Raw genomic sequence first — 18438 nt, forward strand, 5'->3', positions numbered from 1 at the left:
ATGCCAGGAAAGGGAGTGACGAGGAGGACAATACACCTACCCCCGTTGAGTACTACTACAGGGTAGTCAGTGGGGTAAACCCGACCTTTAAAGAAGCCACATTGTCCCCCGAAGAGGGCAGACATACAGTGGGAGGGAAATGGATGCATTCAACCAAGTTGCCAGAGGACAGACAGTGGGAGGGAAGTGGTTGAATTCGATCCAGGAGGGTATTGAAGACCACGGTAAATACAAAGTATGGTTCATAGGAAATTGATTAAATGCTGAAGAAATTAGCCCTATGTTTGGTCCCATGTTTAAGTACAGAGGTGGATGAGTTACCAGGTTTAAAATACTGAAATGGATCTTATGTTTAACCCCATGTTTAAGTACAGAGGTGGGTGGTTTACAATGTTAAAGTACAGAGGTGATTCAATGTTTAAATACAAAAGAGGATCTATGTTTAAAATACAGAAGTGGAGGATTTGATCATCGCTCCAGACCACAAAAGAAAGACCTAGGCAGGTTAAACCATTTTATAGGTATGGACTTCGAACAGTCTGCCAACTGTGTAAAAATATCCCAGAAGAGATATGTGGGAAAAGGTCCTGAGATGTTTTTGACTGAAGTAAGAAATGTATAGATAAACTGTGGGTAGCTTCATTCTGTTGGACAACCTGTACTCGCCCTGACCTATGTTCTGTAGTGAGTAAGAGTGTCATAGTATTTTTGTTGACCCCACAGAGAATCATTGAACTACGTCAAAAATATGTTTTTCGTTATCCCAGAGGTGCTGCAGACGGACAGCAGTGTTTCAGAAAAGACAACAAAGGTTTAAGGGCTTAGAGCCTACAGTGATGCTATCAGCCTGTGGAGCTGAGTATATGTTTCTAGCTATGACATGTGTTTATCTAGAGCAACTGCTCGAAGTGATGAAGATAAGGTTATGAATGTATTGTTCAAAATGCAGTAGGTAATTGAAATATATCCTCTATACCGAATATGGTGTTTTTGAAGAATGGGCGTTCTGTCAAAACCGTTTAAAATTATGAACATTGTGTATATATGGAGACTGTTGTTTATGAGGACAACCAGGGGACCATTGTGATTACTAGGAACCCAATGTGTCAATATAGATGTAAACATGTCATTATAAATAATATCATCTCATCAGGTATGTCATCAGATAAGAAAGAATGACACCGGTTTACTGTCCAGTGGACGACAGAGTAATAGATACTATGAGGGAGCCTGTTTCAAATAAAAATTGAAGGGATTTGCAAAGGTCATGTTTAATGTGAAGATATTGACTGTCATACCCTATGGATGTTTTTTTTGGGATTATATTATTTCCTTTGTTAAATGTTTTCCCCAGAAGTCAGCCAGTATGCTAATGCAACCTAAGTGGGAGTGTTGAGATCAGAGGCTCTGTGTAGGATTGTTAGTAACTGTCTAACTGTACATATGGCTGTTTACACTAGTAACTGTTTACCTGCATATATAATTGTCTCCACCAGTGACTAGTTGCATATATATCTGTTCCCACTAGAGGGCGCTCTAGGCGGAGCCACCCAGGTACTCCACCTTATGGCGAGTATAAAAGCAAAGGTATACTCCCATTTCGTTCTCTCCCCCAATGTCTCTCAGTGAGAGAAGACCTGTATGTTACTGCTGCTCTTTCCATGTGAATAAAAGAAGTCACGCCAGTTCAGGCTCAAGATAGAAACCATGCCTCTTGACCACATTATTGTCGCCCTATAGCCGAATTCTGTTAACAGACGTGGTGATCGGACAGTAAACCGTGCAGCTACAGTATCTTCAAGTGTAGTAGGCCACATGAGCGTTGCGGTGGTGTAGTGGTCACCTCACAGTTAGAAGGTCCTGGGTTCGATTCCCGCTTGCCGCGTTGTCAGTTACCCAGGTGGGATATCTCCCGGGCCTTTCTGTGTGGAGTTTACATGTTCTCCCCGTGCTCGCAAGGGTTTCCCCTCCACAAAAAGAGATAAACCCAATGGAAAAACATGCAGAACAGATCGCTAACGCTGTCGCATCCCTGACGAAGACGGACCGGAGCCCCGGCTGCCCTTGGGGGGGAAGGACGACGGGATGGGTCAAACGCAGAGACGCGACCCAAAAAGAAAAATGCATGTGTGTGCCGCCCATCGCATGTGTGTGTCACTGCATGACGACATTGTCTGTGTGCAATGAATACTTTTTTCATACTCAAAGTCCAGTTTAATATTTGAAAGTGGGCAATGTGGCCCTTCAAATTACATATACTACAGTATATATAATTAAGTTCTCAATTGTTAAAGGAACACGCCAACATTATGTGGAATACGCTTATTGTCTTCTCCAGTCAGACAAGAAGTTGGATACCAATTTCCTCTCTGTGCGTTCAGTAGAAAGCTATCCGGCTGCAAGCTAGCCGGAAAGGAAGTAGATACGAACCACTAGCCCAACTTAACCCTCCGGGAGAGGCGTTTGTGGCCAACAGCTAGGCTAACTGGTTCGTATCCGCGTCCATTCATCTGTGCTAAGCTAGGCTAGCTTTCTACTGAACGCACAGAGAGGAAATTGAGGAAATCGTATTGTCTGATGCTGGAGAAGACAGCAAGCACATTTCCCATAATGCCGGCGTGTTCCTTTAAGTCCTCGACCGAAATGAATTAAAAATAAACATTGTAGAATTGTAGGTCTTAACTCATTCCCCACCAATGACGAGAATACTTGTTATTGGGTGCCAATCGTTGAACACCAACAACGAGTATACTCGCTATTTGATCGTTATTTCTTTTATTCGATATTTCTATTCATTACAGGCACACAGACTCTGGCTTAACATGGGGAATCAGCCTGAGAATGTAAAAGTGCAATACCGGCCGCATCACGCTAGACGGCGGTATCGAGCACCCTTTGTAACCTTGTATCCTGCGCTGTGGGACGGCCAAATGTCTCGGGTTTCATTTTTCCTTCTCGGGCGAGGCGAACGGTTCTCTCGGTTCCATTGAAGTGCGTCAAATATTCCCGATCCATATGTTTTGGTGGATTATGCCGTGGACCAAATGGACATTTGATATACCAGGTGTCGATCAAACAATTGGAATATTATTTTTGGAATACTCCCGATCACAGGTAAGGACGTTTTGACATCAATTTTAGCTTGATCCTGCAATGCAATGATACCGATCGGGCTGATAAGTGTTAGGAAGCGGGGGGGGGGGGGAGTAGAACCCAAATATGCGGATTGACGGACGAGCCCCAGAACGATAGGAGAACAGAGACGGTGGTTGCTCTTCACAAGACGCAGTGTTCTAAATGTATTCTTAGAACCAAGAGAGCAAGGTAGATCACAAAACTAAAACAAAAGAAAAGGCACAGCTGGGCTGGCACTAATAATGAACTGAAGACACGGAAAATAAACAGGCAACAATAAAACACTAACACTTACTCAGTACGAATAACACAGTGCAACAACGACGTGGACAGGAAGCGTGAATACTTTCCCTAAGCCAGTTGTCCTTCCGCGTTCGGTTTGCGCAATCTGATTGGCCACTGACGTTTCTCTCAGCGCCCAATCGTGTTACTCCTAACAATCGCGCCTAGCTTTCAGTTCCACAGCCCAAGTCCTTCAGTCCGACCTCACATAAATATAAATAACGTATTGTTTTCATCTCTCTATATTAACGTAACTAGCTATTCATATCAATCGAAATAACGTATTGTATTGTTTTCATCTCTCTATATTAACGCTCTGTTTATGTTGGGTGGACGAGCAGTGAGTTAATATTGAGCACGGCATAACTTATTTGGTATCCGTAATCGTACAGGCTAATACTACATGCAAATATGTTACACATTGGTCAGATACAGACCTTGAGTAGAAAACTGGGAAAACCCTGAAGGACAGATCAGTTTGTCTGCAAATGCTAAATGGAGCAACACGCAGTAAAGTAAACAGGACACTCACTTTAGAAACTTAGAGTAGATGCTAAAACAGATTGTGAACCACTTTAAATCAGGTTCTGTCAGCCTGACCGCAATAGATGGTGATTGATAAGTAAGGTTGCCATGGGAACATACTGAGAAGAGCAGGGGGACAGAGACGAGGGGTTTATGACCAGCCTCAAATGAGAATCTAAGAAACAGACTCACTGCTAAAAGCCACATGTAGATTTTCCCTCCATTTTTGGGAGACAACGAGAAGGTGAATATTGGATCAAAAGCTGGCATACCCACTAAAAAACATTAATAAAATAGGAGAACCATATCATTGTTAACTCTTTCCGTGCCACTCACGAGATATCTCGTGTTTTTTTATAGGTGGTTGAAAGCCACTCACGAGATTTCTCTGATTTTTTTTTTCTTTTTTTTTAGCGATCTGAAATCATATTGCATCACCCGAGCCTACCCGAGTATAGCCGAGCGGCGCCGGCGATCATTGTGGAAAAAAGCGCCCCCTGTCGTCTCCCAGATGACATAAGTGATTTTGGAATGGACTCAATGAAAATGAATGGGGAAAAAAATCCGGTACTCCACATTTTCCAGTCCACTGATCCAGCCGGGGTTACCACAGTTCATTCTGGAACCTCAGATCCCCGCTGATCATGGAGTTCTACTGTATCGCGTTGGATCCATACACGTATCGATTTTTTCGAATGGTGATCAGGAATTGGAATATACCAGTTGGATACCATCTGATGTCAGGTAAGGACTCTATGTTATCAGTGTTAGGATAATCAGAGTAAGTTTGATGAAGTTATAAGCTGTTTTGTGAAATGTCTTCTTTCGGTTTCACTGTAAAAGTCCATGAGGAAATCAATGGGGCGATTATCCGTGCGCGGCTCGAATGTGCTTGCGTGCACGTATAATATTGATCATCTAGCGTTTATTTGAAAACGATTCATAAAAAGGCCGACGAATATAAACGTTGTGGAATATTCCAGTAAAAGGCGATTTTCATAGAATGCTCCAGAATGGGCTGTTTTTTTATCTGAAAACGGGTGCTTTTCTAAATGCTCTGAAACGGAAATGCCGCGATAAAAAAACAATCTGCCTTGACAGCACTGACTGGAAAATAGTCTTTGATAATGCGATGGGCAGATTAGACACATAGCCATAATTTAAAACATAGATTAGGCGATATTAACGTTAACATTGGCGCCGATGGTGGCATTCAGCCGGTAAAAAGGAAAACCCGGCGTGGCGCTCAAAGTGTTAAAGAAATAAGATTCTAGTTAATTTAGAACTAATATTTAAGACTATTACTAGCGGGAAACCAAGTTAAACAAAATAGTGTGTTTAGAACTTAAAACAGTTTAGCCTACACCTAGAAAAAGGACAAATAAAGTAAGCAATAGATTGGAATATTCAAATACTTCTTATATTAAATTAAGGACTCAATTAGGATAAAATATGTTTAAAATGTACTAGGAACATTGTGTAAAGACTGACATAGAAGGTTTAGATAAACTAGAGAGTAATATTAGGTTTCAAGATACCAAAAAATAGACAACCATATTTAAAGCATCCTGTCAAACTTATATGGCTTAAATTCCAACGGACGAAACCCTCCTCTGGGACATTCAAATCAACCCCTAGTTGGTGCTATCTTGAAACCAGAGACTCAAAATGGCCGCAGACTAGAATTCCATAGGCCAAGAGCAAACCAAGCCTTCTAGCCCCTGTGTCATCCGACAGGGCAGAGAGGTGGGGTTTTAGGTTTTTAAACAGTCAACCCGCCGCGGGAACACACACACACACACAACAGACACAAAATGCAGATGGAGATGAAGATGACGTGGAGAAATGGCCAGAATTGAACAGGATGAAGGCCCGCTGCTCTGCCATGCCAATGATGACTATGCAAAATGCCAAACGAAGACCAAACCTGCTGAAATAATGATTTTGTAAATACTGGAAACCATCCAGAGAGAGTGTGTATTATGATATCTCAGAGAGCTTCAAAGATGACCACCTTCAGGGACTCTTTTTAAATAAAAGCTCTATAGTATACCACTCCAACTGGCTTGTGTGGACTCCAAATTCTTCTGCACCACACCTGCACTAGACCGGTGGTCGAACCAGACACGTAGCCACAGAAGAAGCAGAGTACTGACCCAGAATATACGACACTTATAACTAACTTATGCCGCATAAGTAGGTAATATGCTCTTGCGCGTGACGCGACTTTGGGCTTCATTATTCAGCCACAGGCAGGATTTTTTAGATCACAGGCTGGTCATGCATAATCTCGCCCACCAGACTCTTCTACCGAATTGACTAGGAGTCAATCAATAGATTACACTTTCTGTAGGCCTAACACTCACCTACTCATTCTGTTGTGACACAACATGACATGTTAGGGTTGTCACCTTCCGTGATCCAGTTTGAACCAATGTGTAAGAAATCTGTTTTAGATTAGGCTGTAAAAATCTGTTCTATAGGCTATATTTAGTCTAGTTTATTAGTTAGTATATTGATGCACGGCGGTAGCAGTATAGCGATGCACGGCGGTAGCAGCTATATTGATGCGTATATTGATGCACGGCGGTAGCGCGTTAGTATATTGATGTGCTAGTTAGTTAGTATATTGATGCACGGTGGTAGCGAGTTAGTTGATAGTTAGTAGTATATTGATGCAGGTAGGTAGCGCATGCAGCTGATGCGACGGACTTGTGGAGCTGAAAGTTTTGAAAGTTAGGCCGCGATTGGGCGCTGAGAGGAACATCAGTGGCCAATCAGATTGCGCGGAAATTATGACGAAAGATCTTCGTCAACAAAGGTTTTTTTCATGATGACAACGAGACGTGACGTCACGTTATTGAAGACCACGTGACGCTAACGTGACTAAATAGTTAATAAAATAACGTTGACCACAACTGAGGACACAAAAATGTAATTTACAAAAACCAGGACGAAATTTCTCTTCATGTATATTGATATTGTTGACTAAAACAAGACAAGACAAAATAATTATAACTTTTCGAATAATTCATTATTATTTCAGTATTTCCGTTTCCGGCTGTGACTGCAGCCAAAGCAGCGCGTGGGCTTTGGTTCATTATTTCCCTCACACAACAGCACATCATTATCAAATAGCTCAGTCAGACAATGGCGGCCGCGGGCCAACAGCAACAGGGTGGCCGAGGGTCGTCTCAACAATGATCCATTATCCCGTGGGCTTGGAAGAAAACGAAGACCAGACCTCTGGGCATACTTATATAGAACTCAAAGGAGCTACAGAATGCATCGTTGAAAAAAGTGAAACATGAGGAGAGCCCGCTCAGCCCGGGGAGAAATGTGGTCATCCAATTAAGGGAAAAAACACCACTAATCTCAAACGACATCTGAAGACCTTCCACAAGGAAATCCAGGTAAATGTAAAAATGCATTAGCACCATATGACGAATTTGTATGGACTAGTATATCATGGAGCCATTTGTGGTGGATTAGCCCGTCTGTTGCTAGCTACTAGCTAGCCTAGCCCCCTGATACTAACACTAGCCACGTGACGGCTCACAGGGCCCGGGTGTGGCTCACGAAGTATAAGTACGCTTAAACCTAGCTAACTGTGACTGAGCCAAACGGACACAATTAATGACCAACAGATTGATTAACAGCCTAGGGTGTGACAATGCATCGAAATGCATAGATCCTAAGGTGACAATTCAACTGCATCGATTTGTAAATGTTAGAATAGATTAGAATCGCAATTTTAATGTGTGCAGTAGTGCTGCTGTTATTCTCAATGTCCGTTACAGCCAATACTGCCATACGCTACTGCATCAATGTTATGATTAACAAAGGCATACGTAACATTGTGTGGCATTAACACATATATTACACTTTAAGTTACTAGTTACTACTATTAGTTACTTTATTAATTTGTATCTTTGTGAGATTACTGTTATAATTTATATTACAGTACATTGAAAAGATACGAAGCTATATTTTTTAAAGCTGCATTTTTTTTATACAGAAGAGGTATTATTTAGAACATGAATTCAAATTTAGTAAGGCTTGAAAGAAAAGAGCTATTTTGTATTGCTGTGTATTACAGTGTATTGCTGTGTATTACAGTGTGTTGCTGTGTATTGCAGTGTGTTGCTGTGTATTGCAGTGTGTTGGTGTGTATTGCAGTGTGTTGCTGTGTATTACAGTGTATTGCAGTGTGTTGCTGTGTATTGCAGTGTATTGCAGTGTGTTGCTGTGTATTGCAGTGTGTTGCGGTGTATTGCTGTGTATTGCTGTGGAATGGATTGCTGTGTATTGCAGTGTGTTGCTGTGTGTTGCTGTGTATTGCTGTGGAATGGATTGCTGTGTGTTGCTGTGTATTGCAGACAGCCTGGGCGCATAATGTGACTGTCTTATTAAGTTCTGTATCATAGTGGCTCCGCTCGGCGTCACTCATGCACTGTCCTCGCACGCGCACTGAATAAAAGACCACAATGTACCTTTATATCCCAATATTTGTCTGACCACACCCCTATCAGCTTCCCATATAAGCAGGGGTGGGGCCACCCCCTCGCCTCCTTTCTCGCTTTCACCACAAGGCGTGCCTCGGTAGATCCCCACTTGACGTGATGTGATAGTAGGAGAAGAGTTGTAAAACAAGAGATACGTTGACATATCTTTATTTTCTCTCTCACTATATTCGAGAAAATACGGCGATATTGTCTTCGTACTGGAGTGTCTGGAAGATGATGATCATTCTACACCTCCGTCGGGTTTCGTATTGGGAGTTTATGCTGCTACATGCCTCTCAACTGCAGTCCTCCTTGCTGTGGCTGGTTGTGGTAAAACCTTCCAGCGACACAGCTGGACTGTAGGACGCGCCGCTGTTGTGAGAAGCGGTGGGTTCCAGGTTGGTGAGTAATGTTTTGCTTGCGAGCTCCACTTGTCTATTAGTGCTATGGGGGCTAGCTGACAATGTTTACGAAAACCGGCCCCAGATTAGGGTCCTTTGTTCAGCCTCTTAGGCGACGGCGGAGGACCTTGGTCTGAAGCCCATTATAGTCAACTAGTGGGCCACGACCAGTAACACTGGTGCTCCCTGTGTTCTCTGGACGAGTGGATTTTTCTCTGTCACCGTGTAGGCCCCGTCTTTCATATACAAATGAGAGTATACCCTCACGAGGAAATATGGGCATGGCTGTTCGTTATCGGAAGATCCGTGTTCAAGTCAGCTACAGCCCAGATGGGACTTGTGCTGGCTCCGTCGGATGTTGGTAAAATCACCGTTGTAAAACTGTGTTAACATCTCGTTTCTCTTCTCTCTTAAACAGTGAGGAGGGTTTCAGAACGGCAGCATGTCTGAGTGTGGCTTGTTATATCATTGTGTACAAGTTCAGGTGATAGCTGCTTAGCTTGCGTGCTAGTTGTGGCTTACCTAGGCTAGGCTAGGAAACGTTAGCTTGCTGCTATCGGCCGAGGGCGGCCGTTAGCTTAATGCTACACTGTTGAACGTGCTGTGACTATAACATGTTTTAAACACTCTTGACTACGACGTCATCTTTGACAGAGGATGTTCGTCGAACCTGCCCTGAGCCAGGCCGGCGAGGACTGCGTCAACAAGGAGCACCGTAGCGGCGGGTTGGAGCAGCGAGCTGCCCGTGTCGTCAAACACAGGAGGCTGTGTTTACTTCGGTGCCATGTTAGAGACTGCAATTCGCTTGATCTGCGCTCCCGGTAGGCAAGGTCCTGACCAGACCTTGAACACTTCTTCTTTCTTTCCCTTCTAAATGTTTTGTAAATAACGATGTTTTCCAAAACGTGTGTTGCTGCATGTGACGTACGTGGGTTGGTCATTATCATTATTACTGTATTTGGAAGACCATGTGAACATCAGGTTAGTATAATTAGTATGTGTTATGTTATTTTTGTTTGTGTGATGTGTCATCTTCTAATCCTGTTTCTCTTTCTCCCTTCCCAGATACCACTCATCCCCCTGATTGAGCTGATTGCACCTGCTTGATTGCACCTGTGGGCAGTCAGTTGGATGAGTGGATATAACCTGGAAGATGACACACACACGGGGCGCCTCATTGGAGTCACTGCCACGTCTCAGAGTGGAGTGAGGAGGTTGCCTTCTCTACTAGCTGTCGCGGTGGAAGCGATATACATTGTGGCTTTGTGTTAGTGACCACTTGGTGTGGATCGATCCTAGATTATGGTGGTGTCCTATAACGGACACGTAGTTATTTTGTTAATTGTTTGTTTGTCTGTATGTATACCGTGTTTGTTCTCCCCTTACCTTTTTCCCTTTGTGTGGACTGGGTTTAAATCCCCACTGAAATAACATCCCTTTTTCCTTTGGGAAAAGCCGTGGGTTTGAAGCCCCACATACAATAAATATTATTTACCATTTGAAACGTCTTCGTTTACTATCTGCCTACCCGGGACTGTTTGAAAAGCATTTACTGAGAGGGGCTGTTTCTGTTCATGTACAGCCTGCTCCAGCTACTATTCTGTGCGGTCGTTAGACCTCTGTACATGACATGGGGGCTCGTTAGTTTGCGCAATTGTATAGTTATGTAACATTGTGACTTGTCAATTGGAGCATGGCAGGTAAGGTAGCGTTTTTTCTTTCTCATTGGTAAGTTGTATTGTGTTTTCCATTGTCCGTGCTACACAGTTTGATTGATGTAAACCGTTCTTGTATGTAATGCTCTTAAACTAATCTTTTTTCTGCCACATAGGTAACAGGGGGATCACCTACCTGGTTAGTGGGTGGGGGGCACGCGTCGTAATTCCGGTGGAGCGCGCAATGAAATCGGTAAGCGACTGAAGATATGTGTAGGCCTCATCCCGCCAGGGGAGTAGTTTAGCTGGGGATATGCTAGAGTGACACAGGTGATCCTAGTTAGATGGTTAGACCAACGTTTATTGTTTTCATGAATGGTAGATGTGGGCATTCAATCAGATTGGTTGAATTGTATACTACGGAATGTGGCGATTAAATGTGTTACGCACGGATATTGTGGAGTAGGTGAGTGGCTATTTCCTGGTGCCTGTTATTTGTTTGATGGTAACGCGGGTTGCTACGGGAGCACAGGGTAATTATACATATGTTATTTGTGGCATAGTCATATTCTGCAAGGGCTATGGCTGGGGCAGCTTTTACTTTGGATGTTTTTTTGGCGGACCCTACGAGGGATCAAATTGATGTCTGCACAAAGATAGATTTGTGTAGTGTCGCCAAACATTATGGCATTACTGTCCAAAGTTCGAAAAGTAAAGAGGAGTTGAAAGCGATCATGCTGGCTGGGTTGTTGGATAAAAATATATTTAGTTTGCCCATAGCCCAGGGAAATGTCTCTGAGAACGTCGCGCACGGCGAGGCGGCTGACAAGTCTAGTGAGGACACTGGTGGGTTAGATCGAAACGCTGGTGCGGTACAAAAACGGAGAGGTGGCATTTCCAAGGGGGAGGAGAATGATAGTGATGACTCTGTACACTCAGGGCGTGCCTCTGTTTCTTCTCCCACTCGTAAATCAAGTAGACGTTTGGCCCATCTTCAGATGGAGGAAAGAGAGGCTATGCGAGTCAGGGAGGAGAGGAAAGAAGAGAGGAGGGAAGAGAAGGAAGAGAGGAAGGACGAGAGAGACAGGGAAGAGAGAAAGGAAGAAAGAGAGATGCTGAGGGAAAAGGAGGAGAAGGACAGGGCGCTGCTGAGGGAAAAGGAGGAGATGGACAGGGCGCTCCAGGTGACTATAAGAAGGATGGAGTTGGAGAGTGGTGGCTCTTCCTCTTCCTCAACTGAAGTCTCCCAGGGCCTTTTTAATATTGGGCAGCATATTTCTTTAGTTCCCGTCTTTCGGGTGTCTGAGGTGGAATCATATTTCTCTGTTTTTGAGCAAATAGCGTGGGCTTTGCATTGGCCAAAGGACCAGTGGGCGATTTTATTGCGATACAGACTCACTGGTAGGGCTCAGGGGGCATGCCAGTCATTATCGAATGAAGACAGCGTGGTATATGAGAAAGTGAAAAGTGCTGTCTTGCGCGTATATGAACTGGTGCCGGAAGCGTATAGGCAACGATTTAGGGCACTAAGTAAAGCTCCCTCTCAAACACATGTTGATTTTTCCCGTGAACAACGGACTATGTTTGATCGTTGGTGTGCAGCATGTAGCATGGATAGTGTCGAAGCTTTGAGCAAGTTAGTCCTCATTGAGCAATTTAAGAAATGCGTGCCCGAACGCATTTTAGTGTACTTAGAGGAACGCAAAGTTTCTACCCTCCAGGAAGCTGCAATTTTAGCAGACGAGTTCGCATTGATCCACAAAAATATTGCTGTGCGAAATAATGTGTATGTAGGAGGTGGTGTGTTCTCTCCTTCTGAGTCGCTGTATCAGGGAGGTGACGAGCGAGCATTCCGGCCTCGCTCACCGCCGTCTCGAAATGCTTTGGGTGACAAGCGAGCATTCCGACCACGCTCACCGCCGTCTGAAAAGGCCACCTTTGTGTGTCATTATTGTAAGAAAGAAGGGCATTTTATGAGGGACTGTCATGGGCTAAGGGATCGACAGGAGACCAGGGAGTCAGCCCAGGAACCGAAAGGGGTGGGGTTGATTGGTACAGTGTCATGTCCTGACCAGAATAGCTCTTTTGTATTTTATTTTTTTATTCTTTTTTAAACAAACATATAAACAAACATGACAACACACGATAAGATATACAAGCATTAATTGTCAGGGCACATCCAATGAGATCACCTTTTGGTTAGTTGTTTTATATAAGATATACCCATAATACCTGTTATCTAAAAAAAAAAACCTACATACATATGCTCAGCTCGAACCCCCCCCTCCCGGACCCCACCTTGAGAAGTACCTCCACTATCCCTCGCACCTAACCAGACACTACCATTATAAGCTAGCTTTTATTCTCTCCACCACTTCTAACCACATTGACATTTTGGATTCATTGAGACCCAGAATTCTTGCTGTAGATATTTCATGGTAAATTACATCGAGATATGTAAGAAACCAAACTTTACGGCACATTTTTTCCGGTTGAAACCAGCGTGATGCGATCAGCTTTTTGGCTACTGTGATACCCGATAAAACCAATCTCTTTAGCTGTGGATTCACTGCAAACTCAAAAACATCATTCAACAGCAATACCGAGGGGTGTACAGGTATATTCCAAGATACGAGTTTTGATATTTGTTGGGTCACATCTTTCCAGAATGCCTTAACTGGTGAGCAGTCCCAATACATGTGCATAAATGTCCCTTCGTCCCCATTTGTACATTGGGTGCATTTGGAATCTTGTTTGAGCCCCATTCGGCACAGTCTTATAGGAGTCAAGTATGTCCTGTGAATATAGTTAAGATTGATTTGTTGATGATCCGGGTTCCTTGATGTAAGTCGGACATTTGCCCAGGCTCCTTGCCAATCAAAGTCATTTTCCAGGTCTGGTATATCCCTCCTCCAGACAGAGTCAAGTTGGAGGGTTTCATACGAGGACGTTAGTAATTGATGATAAAATTCTGAAACAAAACCTCTCGATGTCTCTCTTGAGTAGAAGAATTTGTGGTATCTGTGGTGTTCAATTGGTCTGTCTAATGGAACACCGTGAGACTTCAAACATAGCTCTAACTGTTTGTGAAAAAGCCATGTGGACTTGGTGAGATTAAATTTTTTGCGTATTTCTTTATCACTACAAAAACCCTGTTTGTTAAAAACATCCCCTAATGAGTGTATGCCTTGCTCTTCCCATATAGGGAATCTTATAGGTCGTTTTCCAATTAAGAGAGCATTGTTGTTGAATAAGGGAGTATGATTGTGCCATTCTTGTGGGTTAGGATTTTTTTTTTGTGATTCACGCCATATCCGGATCGCATGAGTAATTATGGGGCCAAATTTTCGTTCACAGTGCTTGATTGGTAGTTTAGTGTATGCTATGTCCTTCAGTCTATGTGGGGCTACTATGTTTTCTTCTATTTTTCTCCAAGATGCTAATGCTTGGGAGTCAAACCATGTTGTCAATGGACTTAATGAGTACGCCTTAAAATATAGGAAAAAATCTGGAAATGCCATGCCACCATCTGCTTTATTTCTCTGTGCGGTGGATCTTTTTATACGTGGTGGTTTGTTATTCCAAATAAATTTGTATGTGGAGGAGTGTAATCTTTTCCAGTAACCCTCTGGAGGGGGTAACGGTAGCATTGAACAGAAGAAGTTGATTTTAGGTAGTACATCCATCTTAACTATTGATATCCGTGCTTGTACTGTGTTCTTAAGTTTTGCCCATCTATCAAGGTCGTCTTTGATTTTGTTTTGGATTTTTGTGTAGTTGTGCTTCACCGTTTGTCTTATGGTAGGGAATATTTCCACTCCCAAGCATCTGAAATGTTTTACCATCGGTATCTGTCCTGGGAGGGTTGTATCTTTTTTTGCAGGGGTGTTAAGTGGAAGGAAAGCCGACTTCGGCCAATTTATCTTAAATCCCGATAAATCACCAAAGTCCTCAATCAACTTGAGCAGATGAGGCAATGTGGTGTTGGGGTTTTTCATGAACAATATTACATCGTCCGCATATAAACAAATTTTTTGTTGTGTGCCCTTGATTACGATAGGTTCTATGGATTGGGATTGTCTTATATATTGTGCTAAAGGCTCTAATGATAGATTGAACAGTCCGGGACTAAGAGGACAACCCTGTCTGGCAGAGCGTGATACCGGAAATATTTCAGAGATGATTGTGCCTGTTGTAATCATGGCCGATGGGTCTTTGTATAATACTTTAATCATATCGATGAATCCTTTTCCTAACCCCATCCTTTCTAGCACTGCCCACAGATACGACCATTCCAGCCTGTCAAAGGCCTTCATAGCATCCAGGGACAGCATCGCCTTAGGTATGGTGTCCTCCTTGTCGGCATCAAGTACGTGCAGTATACGTCTTATGTTCTCAGTGATCAGGCGGCCTCCTATGAAGCCAGTTTGGTCCGGGTGAACTAAAGACGTCATATGCTTTTGTAATCTGATGGCTAATACCTTAGAGTACAGTTTGATATCTGTTCCGAGGAGGCTTACAGGTCTATAACTACCGCACTCGTTGGGGTCTTTGTCTTTTTTAAGGAGGACTGTTATGAGTGCAATATTGTCAGTTTTATGGAAGTTCCCCTCCTTGACTGAGTATAAGATCATATTTAGTAATAAGGGGCCAATTATGTCCCAACAAGAAAGGTACATTTCTGATGGGAAACCGTCTCTTCCTGGAGCCTTACCACTTTTCATTGCGGTTATGGCCTTCTTGAGTTCCTCTAGTGTGATCGGTATTTCTAACTGTTTAGCGTCATCCTCTGAAAGTTTAGGGAGAATAATTTGATTAAGAAATGTGTCCATTTTGTTTTGATCGAAGGTCATTTCTGATTTATATAAATCGGAGTAGAATACTTTGAATGTATCGTTTATTTTTACAGGATCTGTTACAAGTACTTGTTGTGCTCTAATGGTAGTTATATCTGCAAATGTTGCATTAATTCTTAATCGCATGGCTAATAGGTGGCTGGGTTTGGAACCATGGGAGTACTGCTGTTGTCTTGTACTGCGTATTTGTATTTCCGATTGTTGTCTGTATATGTCATTGATCTCTATTTTTAGTACGTTAACTTGATTTTCTAGTCGAGTTGAGTTGTTGTATTTCAGAGAATTAAATAACGTTGAGTAAAGCGTTTCCAGCTCATCCAGTTTTGTGCTTTGATTCTTGCGCATTTTGGAGGAAAAGCTATCCGTGAAGTCTTTGATCATTCCCTTTACCGACATCCATATTATTCTGGGGTCTTGCACCGAGTTTGCATTCTCCCGTTGGAATACTATAAGAGCTTCTTTGAGTTGTGTAATGAATTCCTTGTTGTTAAGCAGCAACAAGTTAAATCGCCATCTTGGGGCTCGGGAGGATAGTATACCAAATGTACCTTTAAGGAGTAAATAACAGTGATCTGATAGTGCGTTGGGTATCATTTCCACTTCATAATTATCAAATAGTCTCTGTGATGCAAAGACATAATCTATTCTGGATAGTGTCTTATGTCTTGCAGATCGACAAGAGTACTTTCGGGTCGTGGGATTAAGTAACCGCCATAAGTCCTTTACACCTGTAATCTTTGACCAATCCTTTAATGCCTTCGATGAATTCTTTTGTTCGCTGGAAAAGGCGAGGTAAGATTTGTCTATCCTTGGGTTCCAGATGGCATTAAAATCCGCTCCTATTATAAATGAGTAATCGGGAATGTCTAACATTGCATTGGTTAGTGTAGTGAAGAAATCTTCTTCGTACAAATTTGGGGCGTATACCGCTATCAACGCTATTTTCCTGTTTTTATGTTCAATCTTAGCTATAGTTATCCGACCTTCTACATCAGACCATACTCCCTTTAGTACAATATTCAACTTACGTTTAACGACTATTGCTACACCCCGAGTTCTCGTACCAATAGAGGAGTGACTGATATTATGGTATATGTTGTCCGCTAATTTACCTATGTCTTTCCCTAGAATGTGTGTTTCACTTAGCAGAGCAATGTCCACATGTTCTTTTTTCATCAGTGTGAGCACGCTTTTGCGTTTGAGTTGGTTATTTATTCCCCCGGTGTTCCATATCATTATATTCAAACTAGCCATAGTCTATACATGTTGCATTGTAATTTTTGGTAATGCTTCTAGAGTGCGAGGCAATAATAGATATACATCCCACTAGTGAGGTCCCGTTGAGAGCCGAGCTTAAAAACATACATATATACAAATAAAAATCCCCTACCCTTCCCTCCCACCGAGAGTCGTACAGGATTGTGTTCCATGAACACAACCTTTGCGTATGACTCTCTCCCTTGCACCACCGGATATCCCAGAATGATCCAATTATCCTTAACATTCCTATGTATACCATAGGATCTAACACTCTAAATTCTACCATAAGTAGAATGTCGACTGTGGCTTGGCCACTTACCCGTAAAAAATAAATGAATAAAAATGTAAATGAGATAAACTAAAAATAAAGACCAAAAATAAGCTTCAATTGTCATGCCTTAATCACTTACATTTTATATGAACTTGTAATTTATAGTAATTTATAGTAACCCATGAATAATATGAAGGTATTGAACTGAAGAGAGAGCCTCAATAAATCAGAGAGAGCGGATGAAAAAAAAAAAAAAAAAAAAAAAAAAAACAGAATGGAGTAGGTCGCATGTGACACAGCTGCTCACCCGTTATTTTTTTTTCGTTTTTAAAACATATTTATATACCATTAATGCGTTTAAAACTTGACGCATATATCAACTGAGACTATCAACTAACTATATTGACCAAAAGAATCGAGATGCCACCAAAGAAAGACCCAAAGAAAGACCCAAAACCAGTCGAAGAGGTCCCGCCGCGGGACCCAGGATACGTACAGCGGACAGCAGAAAATATTGACTTGACAGAGGCCGCTTCAAGTTCAACCCCATCAAAGACCTCCGCAGATACCGAACATATCATCCGGAAAATGGAGGAAATGGGGAAGACAATGGAGAAGAGAATGGAGGAAATGATCCTCCAATCACAACTGAAAATAACTCAAAAAGTAGATGCTATTAAAGAATCTATTGAAGGCAAAATTGATGCGCTGAGAGCGGACGCCGACGCACAGAATAAACGCACCGAGGCTCTGGAGAAAGTAGTGGAAGCCCACGAAATCAATTTCACTCACATCTACAAGGAAGTAGAGGCTAACACAGTTAACCTAACTGCTGAGATGAAGGGGAACTACAATGAAATCAAGACGGAGCTCAGCGAAATAACGGTGGAGCTCACGCGAATCAATAAAGAACAGAAAGCCAAAATATTCGAGATGGAATATCAAAAACGCAGGCTGAATATTCGTATTGTCGGTCTGGACGAATCAGTGAGATGTGAAAACCCTGAAGAGTTTGCCACAGAATTACAGAAAATCTTGGGAACAGGAATCCTTCCTAAAATACCGGAGGTGGATGAGTGCTTCAGATTGGGTCCCCGCTCCATTGGCAATAACGCTAAGCCCAGAGTGATATTAGTTATACTGCGCCAAGTCAGAATAAAAGAAATGATTATGCGTGAAACTCGCAGGATGAAAGGCAATCTGAAACACATGGAGGTACCAATACACTGCTTTGAAGATTATTGTCGTGAGGTAGTGGAACTGCGTGCCAAGTTCAAGACGGTGATGTCTCAACTATACCTGGGGAAATACAGACCCCTACTAATATACCCTGCAATACTTCGCGTCGTCGACAAACAAGGAGCAAAGGTTCTCCTCAACTCGCCTGAAGAGGCAGCCAAATTCCTGTCTGAACAGGAGCAGAATAGTGTATAAATGGCCTTTTAAATCTCAGTTATGCAAGGTCACCATATAGTACAACCTTTAATAACCGAGGATTTGGGACAGAGAGACCTACGTGCTCAGAGTTTTTGAATGCTTTCCCCGACG

This window comes from Notolepis coatsorum, assembly GCF_963971535.1.
Source record: "Notolepis coatsorum genome assembly, chromosome: 1".
NCBI lineage: Eukaryota > Metazoa > Chordata > Actinopteri > Aulopiformes > Paralepididae > Notolepis > Notolepis coatsorum.